The sequence below is a fragment of the Melanerpes formicivorus genome, unplaced genomic scaffold (genome assembly GCF_026170545.1).
Source record: "Melanerpes formicivorus ecotype bairdi unplaced genomic scaffold, bMelFor1.0.p_v2 SCAF_9, whole genome shotgun sequence".
Taxonomy (NCBI): domain Eukaryota; kingdom Metazoa; phylum Chordata; class Aves; order Piciformes; family Picidae; genus Melanerpes; species Melanerpes formicivorus.
Genome location: NW_027142361.1, coordinates 13326978 through 13349989, shown reverse-complemented (window position 1 = coordinate 13349989; position 23012 = coordinate 13326978). Strand labels below are relative to the sequence as shown.

Below are 23012 nucleotides of genomic sequence, written 5' to 3'. Positions count from 1 at the left end.
CTCTACAGGCTGTGATAGAACCTTTTAATGTTAACCTTTTGGTGGTATGGCAGTATTGTGAAAAAGTGAAAGTGTTTTACTAACTCTTGATCCACAAGACCATTTTATAATGCTATTTCTATCCCATTCTAACATGCTGTGACCCCATAAAGGCTAATTCTCATTTCTAGACTGGGAGAAGCTCAATTACTCATTCAGGAGAGTGTCCAGGCATTTCCTTTTGCTCACTGTTATGAGTTTCTTTTGCAGCCTCTTTCTTCAAGGTTTGGTTTGCTGATCTTCTTAAGTAGATGTGTCTCTGTGGATTCTCTGAGTAGCAACTGCAAGTCTTTCACTGTGGTTTAGCACTTCTTACTTTTTCTCTTCTCTTTTTCAAGTGACCTATTACTTCAGCCTTATGTTCCTTCTGCTTTTGCCCTCTCAGAGCAGTGGAGAACTGCTTGTGGCCTGAATATTGTCACAGGCTGACTTTTACCCATGGCAATCTGCAACAATAAATATACCAAATAATTGCTCTATTTGTAATGTCCAGACTTGGATCCTTTCTTAATCTTATCATCACCAGAAAAGAAGCCCCCAGAAGTCCAAGACTTCAGAACAATTCTTGACTCTCCAAGGACAGATTCAAACAACCCAAAGCTCAGAGCAGGAAGACAGCTGTGACAACAGAATCAAATGTGTATTAGGTTTAGTTATTCTGAGATAGATCACACTAAGAAATGTAGAATTTCAAAATAGAAATGATTGTGTTTTGGGGAGCTGGCTGAAAAGCTTGAGGCTTTAGTCAGAGAGGGGTTTTCCTACCCCCAGATCTGCAAGCTGTGCCTCTTGTTGGACCCAAGCAGCAGGCTGGATCCCAGCACAGTGGAACAGCTTCCCTTCAGCTCCCTCTGCCTGGCATCTGGCATAAAGACAGAAGCTGGGATGCTGAGCTGTGTGGAGCAGAGGGAGAACCAAGAGTAAAATGAGAGGTAGGGCTGAAGCTCCCTCTCCAGGAGTTCATCAGTGTGGCAGACAGCACCTGAGCAGGCTGAGCAGAGGATGGATAGAGAGCAACCCTTTGGAGACCACCCAACCAGGAGGAAGATGTTGATGAAGCATTCTATAGGCATCTTAAGGCTGTCTCAAGATCTCCGGACCTTGTTCTCATGGGTGACTTCAACCTGCCTGACATCTGCTGGGATCTCAACACAGCAGAGAGGAGACAGTCTAGGAGGTTCTTAGAATGCATGGAGGACAGCTTCTTATCCCAGGTGCTGCGAGAGCCTTCCAGGGGCAAGGCTATGCTTGACCTCCTCTTCACCAACAGGGAAGGGCTGGTGGGTGATGTGGTGGTCGGAGGGTGTTTAGGGGCCAGGAGGGCTGGACCTGCTTCAAAGACGAACTCTTGAAGGTGCAGGGACAGGCTGTGCCAATGTGCCAAAAGATGAGCCACGGGGGCAGACGGCCAGCCTGGATGGGCAATGAACTTTTAATAGAACTAAGGGAAAAAAAGAGGGTGTATCATCTTTGGAAGAAAGGTGAGGCAACCCACAGAATGTTTAAGGATGTTGCCAAATCATGTAGGAAGAAAATTAGGGAGGCAAAAGCACATTTGGAGCTTAAACTGGCCTCTACTGTGAAAGACAACAAAAAGTCCTTCTATAAATATATTAATAGCAAGAGGAAGGGAAAGGACAACCTCCACTCCTTGGTTGACATGGAGGGAAATGTTGTATCAAGGGATGAGGAAAAGGCAGAGATACTTAACACCTTCTTTGCCTCAATTTTTACTAGCAGGACAGAATGTCTTCCAGACAGCTGGCCTGCAGAGCTGGCAGAAGGAGCCAGGGAGCTGCACAGTTTCCCTATGTTCCATGAGGAGGTGGTTGGAACTCTCCTCAGCAGCTTGGATCCCCACAAGTCCATGGGACCAGATGGGATTCATCCTAGGGTGCTGAGAGAGCTGGCAGATGAGCTGGCCAAGCCACTCTCCATCATTTTCCAGCAGTCCTGGCTCACTGGAGATGTCCCAGAAGACTGGAAGCTGGCCAACGTGGTGCCCATCCACAAGAAGGGCCGGTTGGATGAGCCAGGGAATTATAGGCCTGTCAGCCTGACGTCAGTGCCAGGCAAGATCATGGAACAGGTCATCCTGAGTGCAATAACACAACACTTACAGGATGGCCAAGGGATCAGGCCTAGCCAGCATGGATTTAGGAAGGGCAGGTCCTGCCTGACCAACCTGATCTCCTTCTATGATCAGGTGACCCACCTGGTGGATGTGGGGAGGCCTGTGGATGTGGTCTACCTGGACCTCAGCAAGGCCTTTGACACCGTCCCCCATAGCAAACTCCTGGCCAAGCTGTCAGCCCATGGCTTGGATGGGAGCACACTGCGATGGGTTAGGAACTGGCTGGAGGGCCGAGCCCAGAGAGTGGTGGTGAATGGTGCCACATCCAGCTGGCGGCCAGTCACTAGTGGTGTGCCCCAAGGATCAGTGCTGGGCCCTGTGCACTTTAACATCTTTATTGATGATCTGGATGAGGGCATTGAGTCGATCATCAGTAAATTTGCTGACGACACCAAGCTGGGGCAGGAGTTGATCTGCTGGAGGGTAGAGAGGCTCTGCAGAGGGACCTTGACAGGCTGGACAGATGGGCAGAGTCCAACGGCATGAGATTTAACACATCCAGGTGCCGGGTTCTGCACATTGGCCACAACAACCCCATGCAGAGCTACAGGCTGGGGTCAGAGTGGCTGGAGAGCAGCCAGGCAGAGAGGGAGCTGGGGGTGCTGGTTGATGGTAGGCTGAACATGAGCCTGCAGTGTGCCCAGGCAGCCAAGAGGGCCAATGGCATCCTGGCCTGCATCAGGAACAGTGTGGCCAGCAGGAGCAGGGAGGTGATTCTGCCCCTGTACACTGCACTGGTTAGGCCACACCTCGAGTACTGTGTCCAGTTCTGGGCCCCTCAGTTTAGGAAGGATGTTGACTTGCTGGAATGAGTCCAGAGAAGGGCAACGAAGTTGGTGCGGGGTTTGGAACACAAGCCCTATGAAGAAAGACTGAGGGAGCTGGGGTTGCCTAGCCTGGAGAAGAGGAGATTCAGGGAAGACCTTCTTGCTCTCTACAACTACCTGAAGGGAGGTTGTAGACAGGCTGATGATGGTCTCTTCTCCCAGGCACCCAGTACCAGAACAAGAGGACACAGTCTCAGGCTCATCCAGCCTGGTCTTAAACACCTCCAGGCACAGGGCCTCAACCACCTCCCTGGACAACCCATTCCAGGGCTTCACCACTCTCATGGTGAAGAACCTCCTCCTCACGTCCAGCCTGAATCTCCCCACCTCCAGCTTCATTCCATTCCCCCTAGTCCTATCACTACCTGAGATCCTGAGAAGTCCCTCCCCAGCCTTCCTGTAGGCCCCCTTCAGATACTGGAAGGCCACAATTAGGTCACCTCGGAGCCTTCTCTTCTGCAGACTGAACAGCCCCAACTCCTTCAGTCTGTCCTCGTAGGAGAGGTGCTCCAGCCCTCTGATCATCCTTGTGGCCCTTCTCTGGACACATTCCAGCACGTCCATATCCCTCTTGTAATAGGGCCTCCAGAACTGGACGCAGCTCTGAACATAATAACAATCAGCAAAATGAACAATAATAAAAATCAGCTCTGAACATAATAACAATAAAGTGAAATAGATACAAATGGATACAAGCCAATACTGAACTCAGCCCCCTGATGGCAATGATGTCACCATTACCACTGATGATGGGGGCAGGCACTGGGGAAGTCCCAGAATGGACTCAGCAGAAGACAGGAACTGGATTCTGGAACTGGATTGAGGAACACACAGATCAGGATCAAAGGCAGAATGGACAGAGTCCCTCCTCAGACACTGGCTGTTAAAAAAGAGGCTTGACCCTTGTGGTCCCTCAACCTTATGCTGAAAATCATGTCCATGTAATGAAATCCTTTGTTGGTCAATTTAGGGTCACCTGCCTTGTCTGCTTCTCCCTCAAGATGTCACCTCTTACTACACCCCCAATCTTTATAATTCTATGGACGTGGTATACAAGATTTAGAAGTTACCTTGTAACGGGGCGACGGAGATGGGAATCAATACGGCTGACCAATATGATCGAGTATTGTTCCTTTATTGTTCCAGTGTTGCAGGCCGATGGTGCAGGCCTGAGGTGCAGGCCTATGGAGCAGGCCTGTAGTGCAAGTATAGCACAGTAAAGTGTAGAAGAAACAGGAGACAGGAAAGGCAGAAGTGCGTACCAAGGGAACTGCTACAACTTCTTATATAAACTCGGAGTGCCTTGTTGGCATGGCTTCATTGGTTCCCTATGATGACCACACATCGCACTATTATAGATTATTGGTCCAACTACAAATGACACAACGAGGTTGTTGATGCAGGTGCATGTCCTGTTGTCCCAAGATAACTGTCCATGTTTATAGCTACCAGTGCCTTGTTTTAGTTACATGCTGCAGGCACAGCACTGTTTTGCTACACTGCTAGCTGGCTCTGCATTTATGCTGAGCATGGCCTACCACCATGTCAGGCTCTAGGCCTGCACTGCCAGATTGCTCACACTGCTCGTCGCTGGCATTGCCACAAATCCCCCTTTTTGTTTTTATGAGCAATCTGGTCATGGGAGTTGTTCTCATCCCATGCAAGATGCTACTGCAAACACAGAAGCAAGCAAGGTAAAGCTAAGCTGAATAGCAAAAGCAAGAGTTCTGTAGTGCAGCATGTCTAACAGACTGATGTAACCCATACAAGGCACAAAGCTTAAGTTGAACTAGTTACAATGCTCTACAGAGTTGGCAGAATACATGGTCAAAGATAACAAACATTGTAAAGAAGAACTTAGATCTTAACAGTTCTGATCTTTACATTTCACTCCTCTTATTGACAGAGAAGACTTGATTATGCCTGAACGCATTGCACACAGAGATTGAGGCACAAATGCAATCCTTTGCACTGTCTCTTGCAATCTGCTTTAGGATTATGTTGCATCTTTATTTTCTCTAGGATGGTCAAAAATCATGAATTGTTTAATGGTAGCAAGATTTCTTTAATCTGTAAAGGTAAATCTGGCCAGGCTCTAGCTTCACAGACAGAAAACTTGCATGCAAGCAGCAAGAGCAAAAAGAGCTTCATTGCTTTGCCCAATATAAAATTACACAGAATAATGTGTTTTTGCTCATCCTAGTAATTCTGATCTCTTAATGTTCACACAACAGTCAAGCAGTCACAACACTCAATTATAAGTTAGATGCTTTATGTTGACATCTTGGTTTATCGTGACTGTCGTTGTGGTCAGTGCTAAGCAGGTTTGCTGATTGTCATTTTCATGACAGTTGTGCCGTGTTTGTGCAGTCTTGTGGTGAAAGGGTTACAGCACTTTGCAAAGTTGATGTCCCTAGGGTTACAGCATTTCTAGGGTTGCCATGAGCTAATTTTTTGCTATGGGGTATTCTCTCTTTTCCCTTTTTTTTTTTTAATAATCTCTACTAAGCAAAATGTAAAGATGAAACTGTATCCTCTAGGATGTCTACATTCAGAGGCACACTTAGTTAACAAGAGAGAATACAAAGTTATTAAGCAACCACAATATTCAGTCCTAATTCACATGATGCTGTGGTACATTCTTCTGAGTGATGCTGTTTGATCCCAGATGATCATAACAGTTATTGTGATCGATGTTCGACTGCATGGGAAATGCTGTGTCCTCATGGTCTTGGATTCTTCTGCCATTCTTTATTGCGATGATTGCAGTTAGCAGAAAAGAAGGCTCAAGGTGACCTGATCGTGGCCATCCAGTATCTGAAGAGAGCCTACAAGAATGCTGGGGAGGGACATCCTAGCATGTCAGGAAATGACAGGACTAGGGAGAATGGAACAAGGCTGGGGATGGGAAGATTCAGGCTGGATGTGAGGAAGAAGTTCTTCACTGTGAAAGTGGTGAAGCCCTGGAATGGGTTGTCCAGGGAGATGGCTGAGGCCCCATGCCTGGAAGTGTTTAAGACCAGGCTGGACGAGGCTCTAGCCTGCCTGATCCAGTGTGAGATGTCCCTGCCCATGGCAGTGGTTGGAACTAAATGATCCCTGTGGTCCTTTCCAACCCTGACTCATTCCACGAGTCTATGATTCCACATATTTTGTAACTAGTTTTGACTGGGGTTTTTTTGTTTGTTCTTAATGTGAGCTATTTTTAACTTTGTAATTAATTTTTGATTCATTTCTTTAATATTTTGAAGTCTACTTTCAATAAATCTATTTAATTTTTGTTTCATTTCATTATATGTATATATTTTTTCCCTAAGTTTATATTTTTTTCTACATGTTTGCAATTGTTTTTGTTTAATTTTATAATTTCTTATAATTTCATTTTTTAAATTATCTTTATATCTTTTTTTTTATTCTAATTTGAGTAGTTTCACATTTTATGTTGAATGCATTTCTTTTATTATTTATTTTGTTTCTTTTGTTATTTCATTTCATTTTTAGTTATTATTTTCTATTCTGAATTTATTATTTTGGTATGCTTAATATTTTTACTTTTAATCTAGTTCTTCTGTTTAATCTTTAATTAATTTAAATTTTTGTTTTTAAATTATTTTTATACTGTTTTAATGTGGGTTTTTTTTTGCATTTTATTATTTTTATTTTTTTTATCTGCACTTTTTAATTATTTTTGTTAACTTTTTTTTTGTTAATTTTAATCTAATTTTGATATATATTTTATTAAATTAATTTTTGTTATTTTGTATTTTAATTTTTCTTTTTTCTTTAAATTTTTATTATCATTATTTTTAACTTACTTTTTGTCATTTCTTAAATCCATTTCTTCTTTACCTTCTTTATTATCGTTTTTATTTTCTTATTGTAATTTTTTTATCTGTATTTTAATTTGTTATTCTAATCAATTTTTTATTTTCAATTTCTTTTATTTTTGTAATTTCTATTTTTTCTTTTTATCTAGTGTTTAATCATTTCTTTTTTGATCTTATATTCTTTATTTTTTTTTGCATGTTTGCTTTATTTAATGTATTTTTTATTTTAATTTTCATTTTTGTTTTTTTATTATATTTTTTAGCCTTCTTTTCTATTAATTCTTTTTTATTATAATTTTTCATTCTAATTTTCTTGATTTTTTCTTTGTATAACTTTTTGTTTTAATCTAGTAGTCTTGATAATCCTTATTTTTATTATTTGCTAACAATTTTTATGTTTTTTGTTAATAGCTATTCTGTGTTAGTAATCCTTATGATTTTTCAGTGTGTCATATTTTGTTTTTAATATTTTGTTTTTATTGTTGCTCTTCTTTCTTATTATTATTCTGTTATTTAGCACTCTATGTTTTGTATCCAGAGTTTTTGTGCTTTTGTTATATATTTCTATGTTTAAATTTTTTCTTTGCACGTTACCTTTTTGTTTACCTTTTTTTGTTTTTTACATTTTTTTGTATTTTTTCTAGTCTATATCTAAGAAGTGTTATAGATGACTCCAGGTAAAAGTTTTTGGTAACTGATTTATTGGCACTAAAAGGTTGTAAAAAGGTAATAAAAGCAATATCAGCAAGCAAAGCAGCGCGCTGGGCTTGGGAGGGGTCAAAACTTCACCTCCACAGCAGCCTTACAATAGTTTTTCTTCATCTTATATAGTTACATCATTTACATAAGCAAACTTATGCTAAATAGAAGGCAGGCATATGATGATTAGTCTTAGAATAGATGGTCAAATCCCTTCTCCCTACATTCAGTGTGGTAAGGGTCAAAGTATCCACTTGCACGCATGCTCAATTGTGCAGGCTTCTTATCTGAAGAAAACAAATTCCTAGTTCTGAATGTTTATCTTTAAGACAGCTCCTTCTCAGCCGTGGTGTCTCCAATTAACCAGACAGTGTCCTTGCAAGTCTGCAAGATAGGTTTCTTTCCCTTTACCCTCTAAACAGGCCTCACAAGATCCTGACCCTTAATCCCAGTGCACTCTAAGTCTTATAATTTTGACACAAATCACCAGTATATTCATCACAATCCCCCATTTTCTTTTTGTTATCATTGATTTGTGTTAAAATTTCTAAATTTTTCAATACTTCTTTAACTGGATCATGGCTAGGTTCATCTGTTCTGATCACATTCTGATCATAATTCTCTACTTGTAACTCGTTAACATGAGCAATCTTACTTAAAGGTCTTAGTATTTTGTAACAACAATTGCAGAGTATTATGCATAGCAATATCACAATTATTCCAACAAATATTACAAACAAATGTTTAAGCCAATTTAGATTTGGTAACCAGAAAGTTAATTTATCCCATATTTCTTTAAATCCACAAGAAGTATCATCTAAAGAAATCTGATGTAATATCTGATTGTGGTTTACGATCGCCTGTAAATCTGTTTCCACTCGTTTATCTAGATTAACATAACTACAACAACTTACATTTATGACTACGCATACACCCCCTTCCTTAACATATAAAAAATCCAAAGCTAATCTATTCTGAGTAGATATTTTCGAGAGACTATTGATTTCAATTTGCTGCGCTTTTATTGCATCTATGCTTGCATTCATCATGATTTCAACTGTAGCAGAAAAATTTACCATTGCTTTTTCAAGTTCACTAACTCCAAGCCAAGGCAGAAACCACCTAGCAAAACTATGAAACTTACTATGTCTAATTACTAGTGGATTTGCTCCTCTCTTAGTTTTTCTTGCAAAGCTTCTAAGTAATCCCTGTGGTTGATTTACTATAAAGATATGAGGATAGACTGGTCCTATAGCACATCTTCCTTGCCATCCTAAGGGTAATACCTTATAAGCAATTTTACCACATATCCAATACCATCCTGATCCAATAGGTATTTGCCATCCTTTAGGTATGTGTCTTTTCTCTCCGGTCTGATCAAGATTCCACATATTTGCTTCTCCATAGCTAATAAATTGTGAACACTTTGAATATTGCCCTATAAAAATTACATCTCCACATCCAGGGTCAGTTCTATTTCCCCCTTTATTCTTGTCTATAGTTATTTCCCAACATCGCTGGACACAAGGTACTGGCATATTCGCATGTAAAGGTTCCTCAAATTGTAATTTCCACCTTAACTGAGATTGTGGAATCTCCATATGTTCCTCATGTTTATGATTTTGGAATACTTTTTGTATTTCTGTTACATTAGGAAAGGCTGTTCCTATTAAAGGAAGCCCATGGGCCGAATTTTTAGGTAGCCGGGAACAGATCCAACAATCAGTCAAATTATAACTATTCACTATCCCTTTCAATAGATGCAGATAAGTGTTTTGTTCCCATGACCTTACTTCAAATGGTGCTATCATCAATATGATTAATGGGGTTATGATCTTAGCTCCTTTTAATTTGTATATCATTACTAATGTTGAAAGAGAATTCATCCACACATGGGAACGTGGTTTTTGATCTTGATTGGACTCCTTATGTGCAAATAGGGTTAGGATCAAAATTAGGCTCCACCAGTATATGTTAACTCTGCCTCCTCGGCCTGCTGGGGTGCAACCAGCAGCCGGGTGTATTTTCTTCTCGGCAGCAGTTACATTCTTCAGGAGTCCTACAGATTTTAACTCCTTAACCCACTTCAAAATTCCATTTGGAGTCTCTTCTCTACTTCCTTGGTTAGTTCGTTTACCATTTCCCATTGTGCTTTTGTTATTTCAATTCCTCTTCCTTCAAAATCTTATGTCTCTTACTTTTCCTTTTACTAATCCCTTTTAATTATTCCTGATATTTCCCAACTAAAATTTCTCTAGTCTTTATTTCCCACTTATGTCAATCCCTTTCAATAATTTTCCATGGGGATTTAAATCCTTTTCCTCACCACAAAATAGGTTTTCTGTATTTACCAGCCCAAACTGCCTATTTTTAGATTCAGCATTCAGGACCAAATATTTTTTTGATTATGAGAAATATAAAACCATTTCTTACAACAATTAAAACATTTACAAGTCACCCATCCTTCATAAGTTCTATGATGTTTTATACACGGAATGGAATGAGGATGTTCTTCAGTGTTTTCGTGCTGTGCAGATTCAAGATCACATGCTCCAGAGCCTCCGACTGTGGTGCTATGTCTATTAGAATGTTTATCTGGTCTGTCGGCACTCGCTGCAGTCGTGGAGGTACTTCAAGCAATTTGTGTAGGTGGCGTGGAAGTCGTACTGATGACAGTTTCACTTTCTCCGCCGAGTCACTTTTATCTCTCCAGGCTCAGGGGTCCCGTTCATTCCTGAACTGGTCCTTTTACTCTCGAAACATGCGTCCACCCTTTTTCAGCAGTCCGGACAGCCGTATCTGTGGTTAATAAAACAAGAAAAGGTCCCTCCCAAAGGGGAAACAATGATTTCTCTTTCCATGATTTTATCAACACTTTATCCCCAGCTTTAATTTCATGTATAGCGAATCCCAAAGGTGGGGTCTGAGATAATATACCCATTTTCCGTAACTCATTCAGTCTTTTCCCAATTTGGATGACATATTGCTTTATATTCCAATCTTCAATTAAATTATCTTTAAGGGGCATCCCCTGGATATAGGGCATTCCATATAGCAGTTCATAGGGGGAAAGACCCATATCCCCATGGGGTTTGGTTCGAATGTTCAACAATGCCAATGGTAAACATTTAATCCAAGACATTCGTGTCTCCACCATCAATTTCATTAACTGCTGTTTTATGGTTTGATTCATCCTCTCCACCCGTCCGGAACTCTGAGGGTGCCACGGAGTATGGTATTCCCACCTAGTTCCCAAGGCTTGCATTAATAATTTCACAACCTTAGAAGTAAAGTGTGTCCCTTGATCTGAGTCAATTACTTGGATTATTCCATATCTTGGAATCACTTCTTCTAATAACACTTTTGCTACAGTCTGTGCTGTAGCCCTTGCTGTAGGGAAAGCCTCCACCCACCGGGTGAGGTGATCTATTATTACTAACAAATACTTAATTCTCCCTATTTTAGGTAATTCAGTAAAATCTACTTGTATCTTTTCAAATGGTCTTACAGCCACTTGCCTTCCTCCCATTGCTGCCTGTCTGAATGTTTTTCTGTTTATCTTCTGACATGTCAAGCACCCCTGTGTTACTTGTCTCGCTATCTCGTATACTCCAATGCAGGCATACTGCTTAAGGAAGGCCTCTCCCAAGGCCTTAGAACCCCAATGAGTATGAGCATGCAACCTATTCATAATTACCCTAGCATAAGCTTTGGGTAATACTTCCTTTCCATCTGGAAGATTCCACTTTCCCTCCTTCAGTATGGCCCCCATTTCTTTTATTTTATTCAATTCTTCCTCTTGATAAACCTTTAATTCAGCTTTTTCTGGGTTTTCTTGTTCTAAGTGTAAAATCTTCAGATCTCTTCCCTGATTCCTTAAGGCAGCACTCCTTGCTTCACTATCTGCAGCATTGTTTCCACGAATGTGATATTCTAATCCCCTTTGATGTCCCTTTATGTGAACCACTGCAATATTTTTAGGACCCCTTAAGGCTTTAAGGACTTTTACCACTAACTCCTGATGTATAAGCCCCTTTCCCTGAGTATTTATTAATCCTCTTTCCTCCCAAAGTTTTCCAAAGGTATGCACTACCCCATATGCATATTTAGAGTCGGTATAGATAGTCCCTGATTTGTTCTTAAACAACTCTAATGCTCGGAGTAGAGCATACAGTTCACAGGCTTGGGCTGACCAGCTGGCACTTAAAGGACCTGATTCAACTATCCTCATTTCTCCATCTACGATGGCATATCCTGATTTTCTTTTTCCCTCCACTATCCTGGAAGACCCATCTATAAATAGTCGCTCTCCGTCATCCAACTCAAAGTCCTTTAAGTCTGGTCTTATTTTAGTTTGTAACTCAATTATCTCGATACAGTCATGCTGTAAGTCTTCTGGTGGTTCTCCGAACAGAAACTGTGAAGGATTCTGAGCCTTGGTAGTCCTAAGCTCAAGTTCCGGTGATTCCATTAAAATAGCCTCATATTTCAAAATTCTGCTATCTGTTAGCCATTTTTCTGCCTTTTGTTGCAGCACCCCCCTTATGTTATGTGGAGTGTATACTCTCAAAGGAGCATGAAAAGTTATTTTCTGTGCTTCTTCTACTAATAATGCTGTTGCCACTAAGGCTTGTAAACAAGCTGGCCATCCCCTACTTACAGGATCTAACAACTTGGAACAATACCCTACAGGTTTCTTACTTCCAGCCCAATCCTGGGTTAACACTCCATATGCGGTGTGGTTAGATGTGCTTACGAAAAGGTCAAATGGTTTCTCCACGTCAGGCAGATTTAAAACAGGGGCTTCAATCAACATTCTTTTTATGTTATCCAGTCGCTCATCATCCTCTGGACTCCACTTGATATTACTAAGGGTCAATTTCTCATACAGGAATTTCACCTTTTCGCTGTATCCCTCTATCCATGATCGACAGTACCCCAGAAGTCCAAGCAGCTGCCTGATTTCTTTTTTACACTCAGGAGCCCTTAATGCTAATATTCCTGACACCCTTTCAGGGTCCAACCTCTTTTTACCCTTACTTAACCAATGTCCCAGATATTTCACCTCCTGCTCTACAAACTGCAGTTTTGACTTTGAAACCTTAAGCCCGTTTTCCCCCAAAAAGTTTAGCAGCTGTATTGTGGCTGACCGAGTTTCTTCCTCATCTCTTCCTGCTATCAACAGATCATCCACATACTGCAGGAGTTTAATATTTGCTGGAATTTCCCAACCTTGTAATAGTTTTTCTAAAGTCTGTCCAAATAAATTTGGTGATTCGGTGAACCCCTGAGGCAACACAGTCCACCTTAACTGCTGTTTTCTTCCTGTTTCAGGATCTTCCCACTGAAAGGCAAATAAATCCCTTGAGTCCTTGTCTAAGGGGCAAGCCCAAAAAGCGTCTTTCAAATCTATTACACTATACCAAGTGTATTCTGGGGTCAAATGACTCAACAATGTATATGGATTTGTTACTACAGGAAATTTAGTTAATGTTCTCTGATTTACTGCTCTTAAATCTTGTACTAAACGGTAAGTTCCATCTGATTTCTTTATCAGTAAGATTGGGGTATTGTGAGGAGACATACAGGGTTCTAGTGTTCCTTTGTTTATTAATTCATCTATAATAGGTTTCAAACCTTTTCTCCCTTCTAATGGTATAGGATATTGCTTTATACGTATAGGATTACTTGAGTCTATTATTTGAATTTTAATTGGATCCATATCAATTTTTCCTCTACTCCCATATTCATACCAAACTTCTGGACTTATATCCTTTTCATCCTTTGCAGTTAACTTATATAATCGAACACTCAAACCATCTTCTTGACTCTCTAAATTCAATTTCAATTTTATGATTAAATCTCTTCCCAAGAGATTGTATTCAGCCTCTGGAACAACTAACAAATCATTTAGACAAATCCTTTTTTCCGATTCTATTTCTATATTTTCAAGCAGTGACACCTTAAAAGGTTCCCCTTTAGCTCCAATTACTGTTGCTGTTTTTTTTCCTTCCTCAACCCCCTTAGGAATCTTCTGTATAGTCGATTTTTCTGCTCCTGTATCTACCAAAAATGTCACCTCCTCCTTCTGGGGACCTACTAGTAACTTTATCAAGGGCTCATTTGATGTTCTTGTCCCCAAAATATACAGCCCCTGACACCCCTAATCTTCCTTAAACATTTTCTCATCTTTCTCCTTTTGTCTACATCTTTTCTGAATATGTCCCTTCTTTTTGCAGTAATGACAAGTAGGGACTTCGTTTTTCTGAACCCTGTTATCCCATTTCCACTCCCGTGTTATTTCCTGTGGTTTCTGACTTTCTCTTACAGCAGTTAGAAACAGCTTAGCTTTTGTTTTTTGTTTAACTTCATCTCTCCTCACATATACCTTCTGAGCTTCCCGTAGTAATTCTTCTAATCCCCTGTCTTGCCAGTCCTCGATTTTTTCCAACTTCTTCCTAATATCTCCCCATGATTTTGCAACAAACTGTGTCCTGATAAGGGTCACTCCAGCTGCAGAATTGGGGTCTATTCCAGAATACATCTGCAAACTTCTCTTCAATCTCTCCATCCACTCAGTAGGAGATTCATCTTTCTTCTGTTGTTCACTAAAAGCTTTATCAAAATTCTGTCCTCTAGGAACAGCTTCTTTAATTCCTTGTATTATTATAGTTCTCAGGTCACTCATATTCTGTCTCCCTTGGGGCTGCTGATGGTCCCACCCAGGGTCTTGATTAGGCCACTTTTGATCTCCTGGTGGCCCCCCCTGATTCTGCCTTTCCCATATTCTCATACCAGCCTGTCTAATCATGTTTCTTTCCTCTGCAGTGAATAGAATACTCAAAATAGACTGCATCTCTTTCCAAGTATATGTATTGGGACCCAAAAATTGGTCCAGTCTCTCAGCTACACCTAAGGGATCATCCAGCAAGGTACCCATCTCTTTCTTAAAACTGCGGACATCTGAGGTACTGAGAGGTACAGTCACAAACCCTATTCCTCCTTGCTGCCCCCCCATAGGTACTTCCCTGAGTGGATGTAATCCTACAATGTCTCCCTCTTGTTCATTCCTGTCATTCCTAGTCCTACCTCTTGTTTGGGGAGGTGAAGTAGGGGGAGGAGGAGGATTTGGGGGATTCCGACGACCCCTATCCTGGCGATAAGGTGGTGGTAAGTTGTCCAAGGGTTCCCATTTTTCCTCCTCCTTTTCTTTGCTCTTATCCTTATCCTCAGCTTTTAATGCCAGTATTGGAACAGGAGAAGGCCGTGAAGCCCTAATCCAAATGTCAGCATACTCACTCTCTTCTTGATTAAAAGGCTTTTTAGAGTTCACATGTAAATTTAAGGCTTGACAAATCCAATCCTCAGAAGATCCAAAAATAGGCCAAAACACATGTGGTCTTAATGGTTCTTTTGGCCATACCTCCATACAGTAGTGAATCATTCTTTCCTTTGATTTCCCTTTTCTCTGACCATCATCCTCCCAATATTGAATGAGCAACCCTAATGGACTCTCTGGTGGAATAGAAGGTAAAGCCTTCTCTCCACCCTGCCTTGATGACTTACTCTTCTTTTGTCCCATTTTCTCCTGACTACCACAAATCTTACAAATAATAAACAAATAAAATAAAACTAAAATAAAATAAAACTAAAATAAAAAACTAAAAAAAATCCAAAGAGTTCCAAATACTCATGCGAGTGGAACAGTCTAAACAATTCCTACTCACGAATACAATTCCTGGCTACTACAAAAACTCATGCAAGTGGAACAGTCTAAACAATTCCTACTCACGAATACAATTCCTGGCTACTACAAAAACTCATGCAAGTGGAACAGCCTAAACTATTCCTACTCACGAATACAATTCCTGGCTACCACAAATACTTAGGCAAGTGGAATAAACCACAAATACTCATTCAATTGGAACAATACCACAAATAATCATGCAAGCGGAATAATCAAAATATTCCTACTCACGAATACCCCTCTTCTTTACCAGCCAGAGCCACCGCACCAGATCCACCGTACCTCCCCCCTTGCAGAACCTGAAACAGCGGACTCAAACACTCAAACTATGGTAGCCGAATACAAATGTAGCCGAATCCTTCCCTCCCCAAGCGGTATTCTCACCACCGTGGTTGTCGTCGCTTGGATCTCGTATACGAAGTTTTACGGGGTCCACGTCCTCCAATTGGACGTCAAACAACAAACAAAAAAAAAGGAAAATAAAAGAAAAAGAAAAAAAAGAAAAAAAAAATTAAAAGAAAAAATTAAAAATTTCTTTGCTTGCCTTTATTGAGTTCTGATCGTGCTGACCTTTCCGTCTTTGGACTACAATGAAGCCACAGAAAATGCTGTGGGGCGCCCCTTCATTTGCAGTTCAAAAGATGTGAAGGTTCAGACGATTCCCGGCCAATGCACCATTTGTTATAGATGACTCCAGGTAAAAGTTTTTGGTAACTGATTTATTGGCACTAAAAGGTTGTAAAAAGGTAATAAAAGCAATATCAGCAAGCAAAGCAGCGCGCTGGGCTTGGGAGGGGTCAAAACTTCACCTCCACAGCAGCCTTACAATAGTTTTTCTTCATCTTATATAGTTACATCATTTACATAAGCAAACTTATGCTAAATAGAAGGCAGGCATATGATGATTAGTCTTAGAATAGATGGTCAAATCCCTTCTCCCTACATTCAGTGTGGTAAGGGTCAAAGTATCCACTTGCACGCATGCTCAATTGTGCAGGCTTCTTATCTGAAGAAAACAAATTCCTAGTTCTGAATGTTTATCTTTAAGACAGCTCCTTCTCAGCCGTGGTGTCTCCAATTAACCAGACAGTGTCCTTGCAAGTCTGCAAGATAGGTTTCTTTCCCTTTACCCTCTAAACAGGCCTCACAAGATCCTGACCCTTAATCCCAGTGCACTCTAAGTCTTATAATTTTGACACAAATCACCAGTATATTCATCACAGAAGGAAATATAAAGACATTACCTTAGCTAAGGAATACTTTTTAAAATGAATACCTATTTACTACAAGTCTTAACTATATTACATGGAGCTCCTTTGAGATGCCAAGGCACACAACTAAGAAGGTTCTAACCAAAAGAAATCTTACAATGTGAACACATTACTAGGTATTCACACCTTACTACAATTACTATGTACTAGGTATCTGTAAATACTAAATGCTTACCATTCATTATGCTTACCAGGAAAACTTATCAAAACTCTAAATAACAAATCTCTTAAGGACATTGCAATCAGAAATGAAGAAATTAGCACTGTAGCTTTAAATCAGAGCAGAGCTTTGGTCGGCAAGAGTCGTACCAGAAAATCCTCCCTTTTCTGGGGGTGGGGGTAGGGGTGGGTGGCTAGCAAGGTATGCTCTAGTTGCTATTGTTTCTGTATTGGGGTCTTAACGACTTGCAGCCTATCGTGTCTGAACGACCATTGTTCCACCCATACTGGATTATGTGTTTTCCATTTTAATTTGAGGGTTGGTTGCTGACTAGTAGCCACTACAAAGAAGGAACTGTAACAAGTTTTGCTCCTAGCTGACTTAAGTCATATCAGCCCAATAGAGCAACTGGAAGGGTTAGAATAAACTTTATTAGAATAAACCAAACCAGGTTGGAAGAGACCTTCAAGATCATCGTGTCCAACCCATCAACCAATCCAACCCACCCAAACAGCTAACCCATGGCACCAAGCACCCCATCAAGTCTCCTTCTGAACACCTTCAATGACGGCGACTCCACCACCTCCCCGGGCAACCCATTCCATAGCGCAATCACTCTTTCTGTATAGAACTTCTTCCTAACATCCAACCTGAACCTCCCCTGGCGCAGCCTGAGATTGTGTCCTCTTATTCTGGTACTGGGTGCCTGGGAGAAGAGACCATCATCAGCCTGTCTACAACCTCCCTTCAGGTAGTTGTAGAGAGTGATAAGGTCACCCCTGAGTCTCCTCTTCTCCAGGCTAAGCAGCCCCAGCTCCCTCAGCCTCTCCTCATAGGGCTTGTGTTCCAAACCCCTCACCAACTTTGTTAACATGTTAACATGTACGGTCTTACAGTGATTGATTTGCTGTAGTTAAAAGCTAATTGCACTGGCTCTTTGCTAACCCAGGTTGTTTGGATACCTTTAAAACACGACTTCAATATTTGCCATGAGCAATGGCTAATGACCATTCCATTTATGACTAGGTATAATGATGACATCGTCTCCAGTATCCATAATAATTGAAAATTGTATAATTTGTCCACAAGGGTGTTTGACAGTTACAATCTGTTCCAGTTTTCTCTTTTGGATTTTTAGGGCTAATAAGGTATTAGGCATATCGGTGGAACCCGAGCCTTCTTGCCCTTGGATCCTGTTAGAAGTTTTAGGCACTCGGGACTCAGATGGTATTAGCTGAGCAATTTCTGTCCCAACAAGAGTGCTAACAGGAGAGGCGATGGTATCGAGCATAATTTTCATAGCCCAGTCATAATCAGAATGTATTGAACCAGGAATTATAAGGATGCCCTGTCTAGAGGTAGACAATCTGCCAATTAACAGAGCACAGGGTCTGTGACGCAAAGGACCATGCCAATTGGACTCGACAACGCTTTGTGGATTCAAAAGGAGATATGCGGCTGTTGTCAGGTCCGCTATGCGCTGCCAGAGGGGGCGGGGGGGGGGGGGAGGGGGGGGGAAGGGGGGGGGGGCGGTCAAAGCACTCTGGTTTGGTGTCTTCGCGGGGTGTACTTGCACTGCGGGAGCAGCTTTTGCGATGTTCTCGAGTAAAATGATTAGGTCTGTGACCCTTTCGAGTCTGTCCAACAGTCTGGCACTTTGATTTAAGGTACCTAGGTTTCTCAGAGGCATGATGATTTTGAGCCAGGTTTTTTCCTTTGTGCGGTGGGTCGTACTGGTGATTTCAAGACTGCGTCTATGGCTGTGGCTAGATACATTGCTACTTGTCGATGCCTTCATTCGTTGTGGTCCTGCAGTCATGAGGCAGTGGCACCTCTTGATAAAATGCTGAGAACCTGTTTAGTTTCTTCATTAGCATTGTCAAATGCCAAAATATCCAGCATTTCTACCTTCATATCATGAGTCAGGTCTGAATTAGTATTGAATGCCGTATGTAAGGGATGGTATTGACAAAGGAACCAAGTGTCCCTGTTAGACCCTGCTGAGTAATGAAAAGCAGTATCAGAGTTATTGTCCTGGATTCTGGACCACTCTGATCGCTAAATCCTGACTTAATTGCAAAGCCTTATCAGGAAGCTGCATTTGCTGATAAGATCTGGCAAAGATCTCGCCCCAATGAGATGGTTAATGGTGACACCTTGTAGAGTCTGCTGGCTGCCGGGGCGTGGCTTCCGAGGCATTTCCAAGTGAATTGTGAGTTAATTGACAAGTTGCAAGGTCTAAGGTGGTGTGACTTTCAAGTCTGCTTGCTGACAGGGGCTGAAACTCAGACAGCACTGTCTTAGGGTGTAACTTTTTGTTGCAATCAGAATATCATCCATAGATTTATAGATTAGAAAGTCACAATGGGTCTATCTAAGTGGGAAGAGAGTGCCAGAGAATTCAAGCATGCCTTCAGGCTACCAATTGATATTGGTGGGTGGAGTCTGCCTTAATCGATGACTCAGTAGATGCAGACTTTGTTAAGTCCTCCGGGTGTAAGCAAATTGTAAAGAAAACGATCCTTCAAATGAATAATAATGAGGTCCCAATTTGTGGGGACTGGGAGTTGGGAGGCCAGGTTGTAAGGCACCCATTTCTTCCATGATCACTCTCAGACCTCGTATTAAACACCATTTGCTGACATACGTGTGTCAAAAGGGATTAACAGATGTGTTGGAAACAACTGATAGATTACAGCAGTTGTGTATCCTGTCTGTAGCCCATAGGTAGCTATAGCTTTTTTAGCTTCCTTTAACATTAGTCAGTTCAGAGATTAGTCATTGTTAACCTTCCTCATCTGTGACTACATTTCCCACAATACCTTTCCACCAGCGCAGCGGGACAGTTCCATGTCCCTCCCACCTCCCGATCGTCCCATCGAGACTCAATTGAAATCTCCGTTGGAGTGCTATACTCTGCTGATAACGTGTGGAATGTAGGAGGCGGGGGGGGGGTGTAGCGCAGATGAAACTGCCGGGGGGAAGGGGCCGCTAGGGCCGTTCCTGCCGCTGCCATGGGGGTGGCTGCTATCGGTGGTGCGTCGGTCGATTCCGCCTGATCGGAGCCGCTGGTACTCACGGGTCCATGGGGGGGGTGCGGGAGGCGTTGCCAGGAGAAATGCCGGAGTGTGGGGCGCCGTTGGGGTGGGCGTCACTGGGCTGAGGGCTGCCGGGCTGAGCGCTGCTGGGGTGGTGGGGTCCACCATCAGGGCGGCTGGGGCTCGCGGCGGGGTGGGGGTGCAAAAATGCCATGATCACGAGCCTGCAAGCACTACAGGAGTTGTAGGGCAGAGTTGCCGCTGTCTGGGCTCCCAGCGTCGGACCTCTCGTCTTCCAAGCCCAAGCCGTCGCTGGTGGTATCAGAGGAAGATGTTCATGAAGGGGATCGAAAACGCCGAGCCACAGGTTTCGCCGCTTTTTTTTTTTTTTTTTTTTTTTTAATGGGTTTCTCTGCTGGGTGCGGACGGCTGTGGTGGTGTCTTAATAAACACGGTGTGCTGGCCAAGATGGCAGAGGTGGCGTCTCCTTTGTCTAATTCTTAATGCGTAGCGACCTCCATTTTGATTTTGCGCGCCTTATCACTTCGATCGGGATTCGCTTCTGCCACTATTGACGTGGCAGGAGCAGATTTTTCTGCGCAAAAGGACGGTAATAAGCCGCGATTCGTGTAGAAGGAGTAGCGGGCAATTGAATTTCTGAGGAGGATGCTGACAGAGCGGCAGACGATATACAGGGAGAGAGGAGGGGGGCGGAGGGCGGGGAGTGCCTTCGGAGTCTCCCTTTTTCATCTCGGTTAGAATCAAAGGCCGCAGCAGCTGAATCGGGAATAGACTGCTCTGCTTTTTTCAATTGCAATGTCCGTGACGATCCGTCACACGGCGCTATAGCGAAAAGCTGCTTTTTTAAGTATTTAGCACCTCATCCCACAGCTGGGCTGCAATTTCATCCCGTGCTTCGGAAGTAAAAGCTTATTGCCGTGGGGATGACTCTGGGCTCAGGCTAATAGCCCTTTTAAGATCCCAGAATTGCCAGTAATACCTCTCACGGAGAGGATAGGTGGAGGGCGTTTAGCACAGCCTCTTCTGTTTGGTGGCGTGCTTCCCCTTGCCTGTCCCCGGTCGCTGACCGGGCCAGGGTGAGATTCACTTCCTTTTTGAGTGCGCGCTGCTAATTTTTCCAGCACTGGGGCAGTGATGTTCGACCAGCTTTCCATATCGCTCGGATGTACCTCTTTGTGCTGAGTCGATCAGTATTGTAGTCCGAGGATCCCTTGTCCACGAGTTCAGGTGTATTCGGGCGCCAGATAACGGGGTGACGGAGATGGGAATCAATACGGCTGACCAATATGATCGAGTATTGTTCCTTTATTGTTCCAGTGTTGCAGGCCGATGGTGCAGGCCTGAGGTGCAGGCCTATGGAGCAGGCCTGTAGTGCAAGTATAGCACAGTAAAGTGTAGAAGAAACAGGAGACAGGAAAGGCAGAAGTGCGTACCAAGGGAACTGCTACAACTTCTTATATAAACTCGGAGTGCCTTGTTGGCATGGCTTCATTGGTTCCCTATGATGACCACACATCGCATTATTATAGATTATTGGACCAACTACTAATGACACAACGAGGTTTGTTGATGCAGGTGCACGTCCTGTTGTCCCAAGATAACTGTCCATGTTTATAGCTACCAGTGCCTTGTTTTAGTTACATGCTGCAGGCACAGCACTGTTTTGCTACACTGCTAGCTGGCTCTGCATTTATGCTGAGCATGGCCTACCACCATGTCAGGCTCTAGGCCTGCACTGCCAGATTGCTCACACTACTCGTCACTGGCATTGCCACAACCTTGGGTTTCATAGAGGCAAGTACAAGCAAGAGCACCCCAATCGTTGGAAGTAACCCTAAACATCAACATTATCACTCCTAGAAGCAGACACTGTCTGCAAAAACATGCTGGTAACATCAGAAAGTGCAGTCACTGAGAAGAGACTCAGTTGAGAAGTCAAATCAATGAACAGAATTATCACAGAATTAACCAGGTTGGAAAAGACCTTCAAGATCATTAAGTCCAACCTATCACCCAACACCACCTAATCAACTAAACCATGGCACTGAGTGCCTCATTCAGTCTCTTTTTAAACACTTCCAGTGATGGTGACTCCACCACCTCCCTGGGCAGCCCATTCCAATGGTCAATCTCTCTTTCTGTGAAGAATTTCTTCCTAACATCCAGCCTAAACCTCCCCTGGCACAGCTTGAGACTGTGTCCTCTTGTTCTGGTGCTGGTTGCCTGGGAGAATGACCAACCCCCACCTGTCTACAACCTCCCTTCAGGTAGTTGTAGAGAACAATAAAGTCTGCCCTGAGCCTCCTCTTCTCCAGCTAAGAAACCCCAGATAACATCCAACCTAAACTGCAAAATTGTTTTAGAATCATAGAGTCACAGAATTGTCAGGGCTGGAAGGAACCTCGAGGATCATCCAATTCCAACCCCTCTGCCACGGGTAGGGACACCTTACACCAGATCAGGTTGCCTAGAGCCATATCCAGCCTGGCCTTAAAAACGTCCAGGGATGAGGCTTCCACCACCTCCCTGGGCAACCTGTTCATTTCTCACCAAACTCATGGTGAAGAACTTCCTCCCAACATCCAGTCTGAATCCACCCATCTCTATTTCTTTTTCCTTTGCCCTTAGTCCTATCACCACCTGACACCCCAGAAGTCCCTCACCAACCCCATTTTGCCACTTTTCCCCCTCAAATCTCAGGGCCCCTGGGCTGTGTTGGAGTCTCCTCCCCCCCCAGGTGTTGGCACTTGGCCCTCCCCGCCCACTCCCCTTTTAATGTCCCCCAGGAAGGGTAGAAGCTCCAAGCTGAGTCCATCTGTGCTAGAGGATCCTTTTCTTATCTTTGGTGAGTCTCCTTGGGGCACACTGGGTGATGGTGGTGGTGACAACAAAAGCTGGGGGGCCTGGTGGCCCCCTGGTTAGGTAGGAAGAGAGTTGATGTTTCCTCCAGTATCCCAGGATCATGGAATTGTTAGGGTTGGAAGTGACGTCGTATATTTTTGCAACAGAATTTGTTGCCCTGTCTAGAGTTACACATTTTAAACCCATCTAGAGCAGTGTCCCTGAATAACAGCCCTTAGGCTTTATGTACTGAGTCCACAGAGACATCGTAGTATTTAGCAGGACATTAGTAAAAGATACTCTAAAGCAAATATTTCACTGGTATCTGAATCCCTGAAGTGAGGTACAGAGGCTTCAGTAGTAGATAATAATAAGGGGAGGATCACTAAGTTTTAAAAGCAAAGAGCC

General features: G+C 42.7%; 1 protein-coding gene across 6 annotated transcripts in view; it reads left to right on the top strand.

Moving 5' to 3' along the window:
- Positions 1-23012, top strand: part of DTNB (dystrobrevin beta) — a 505091-nt gene that overhangs the window by 88150 nt on the left and 393929 nt on the right. The window lies entirely within an intron of this gene.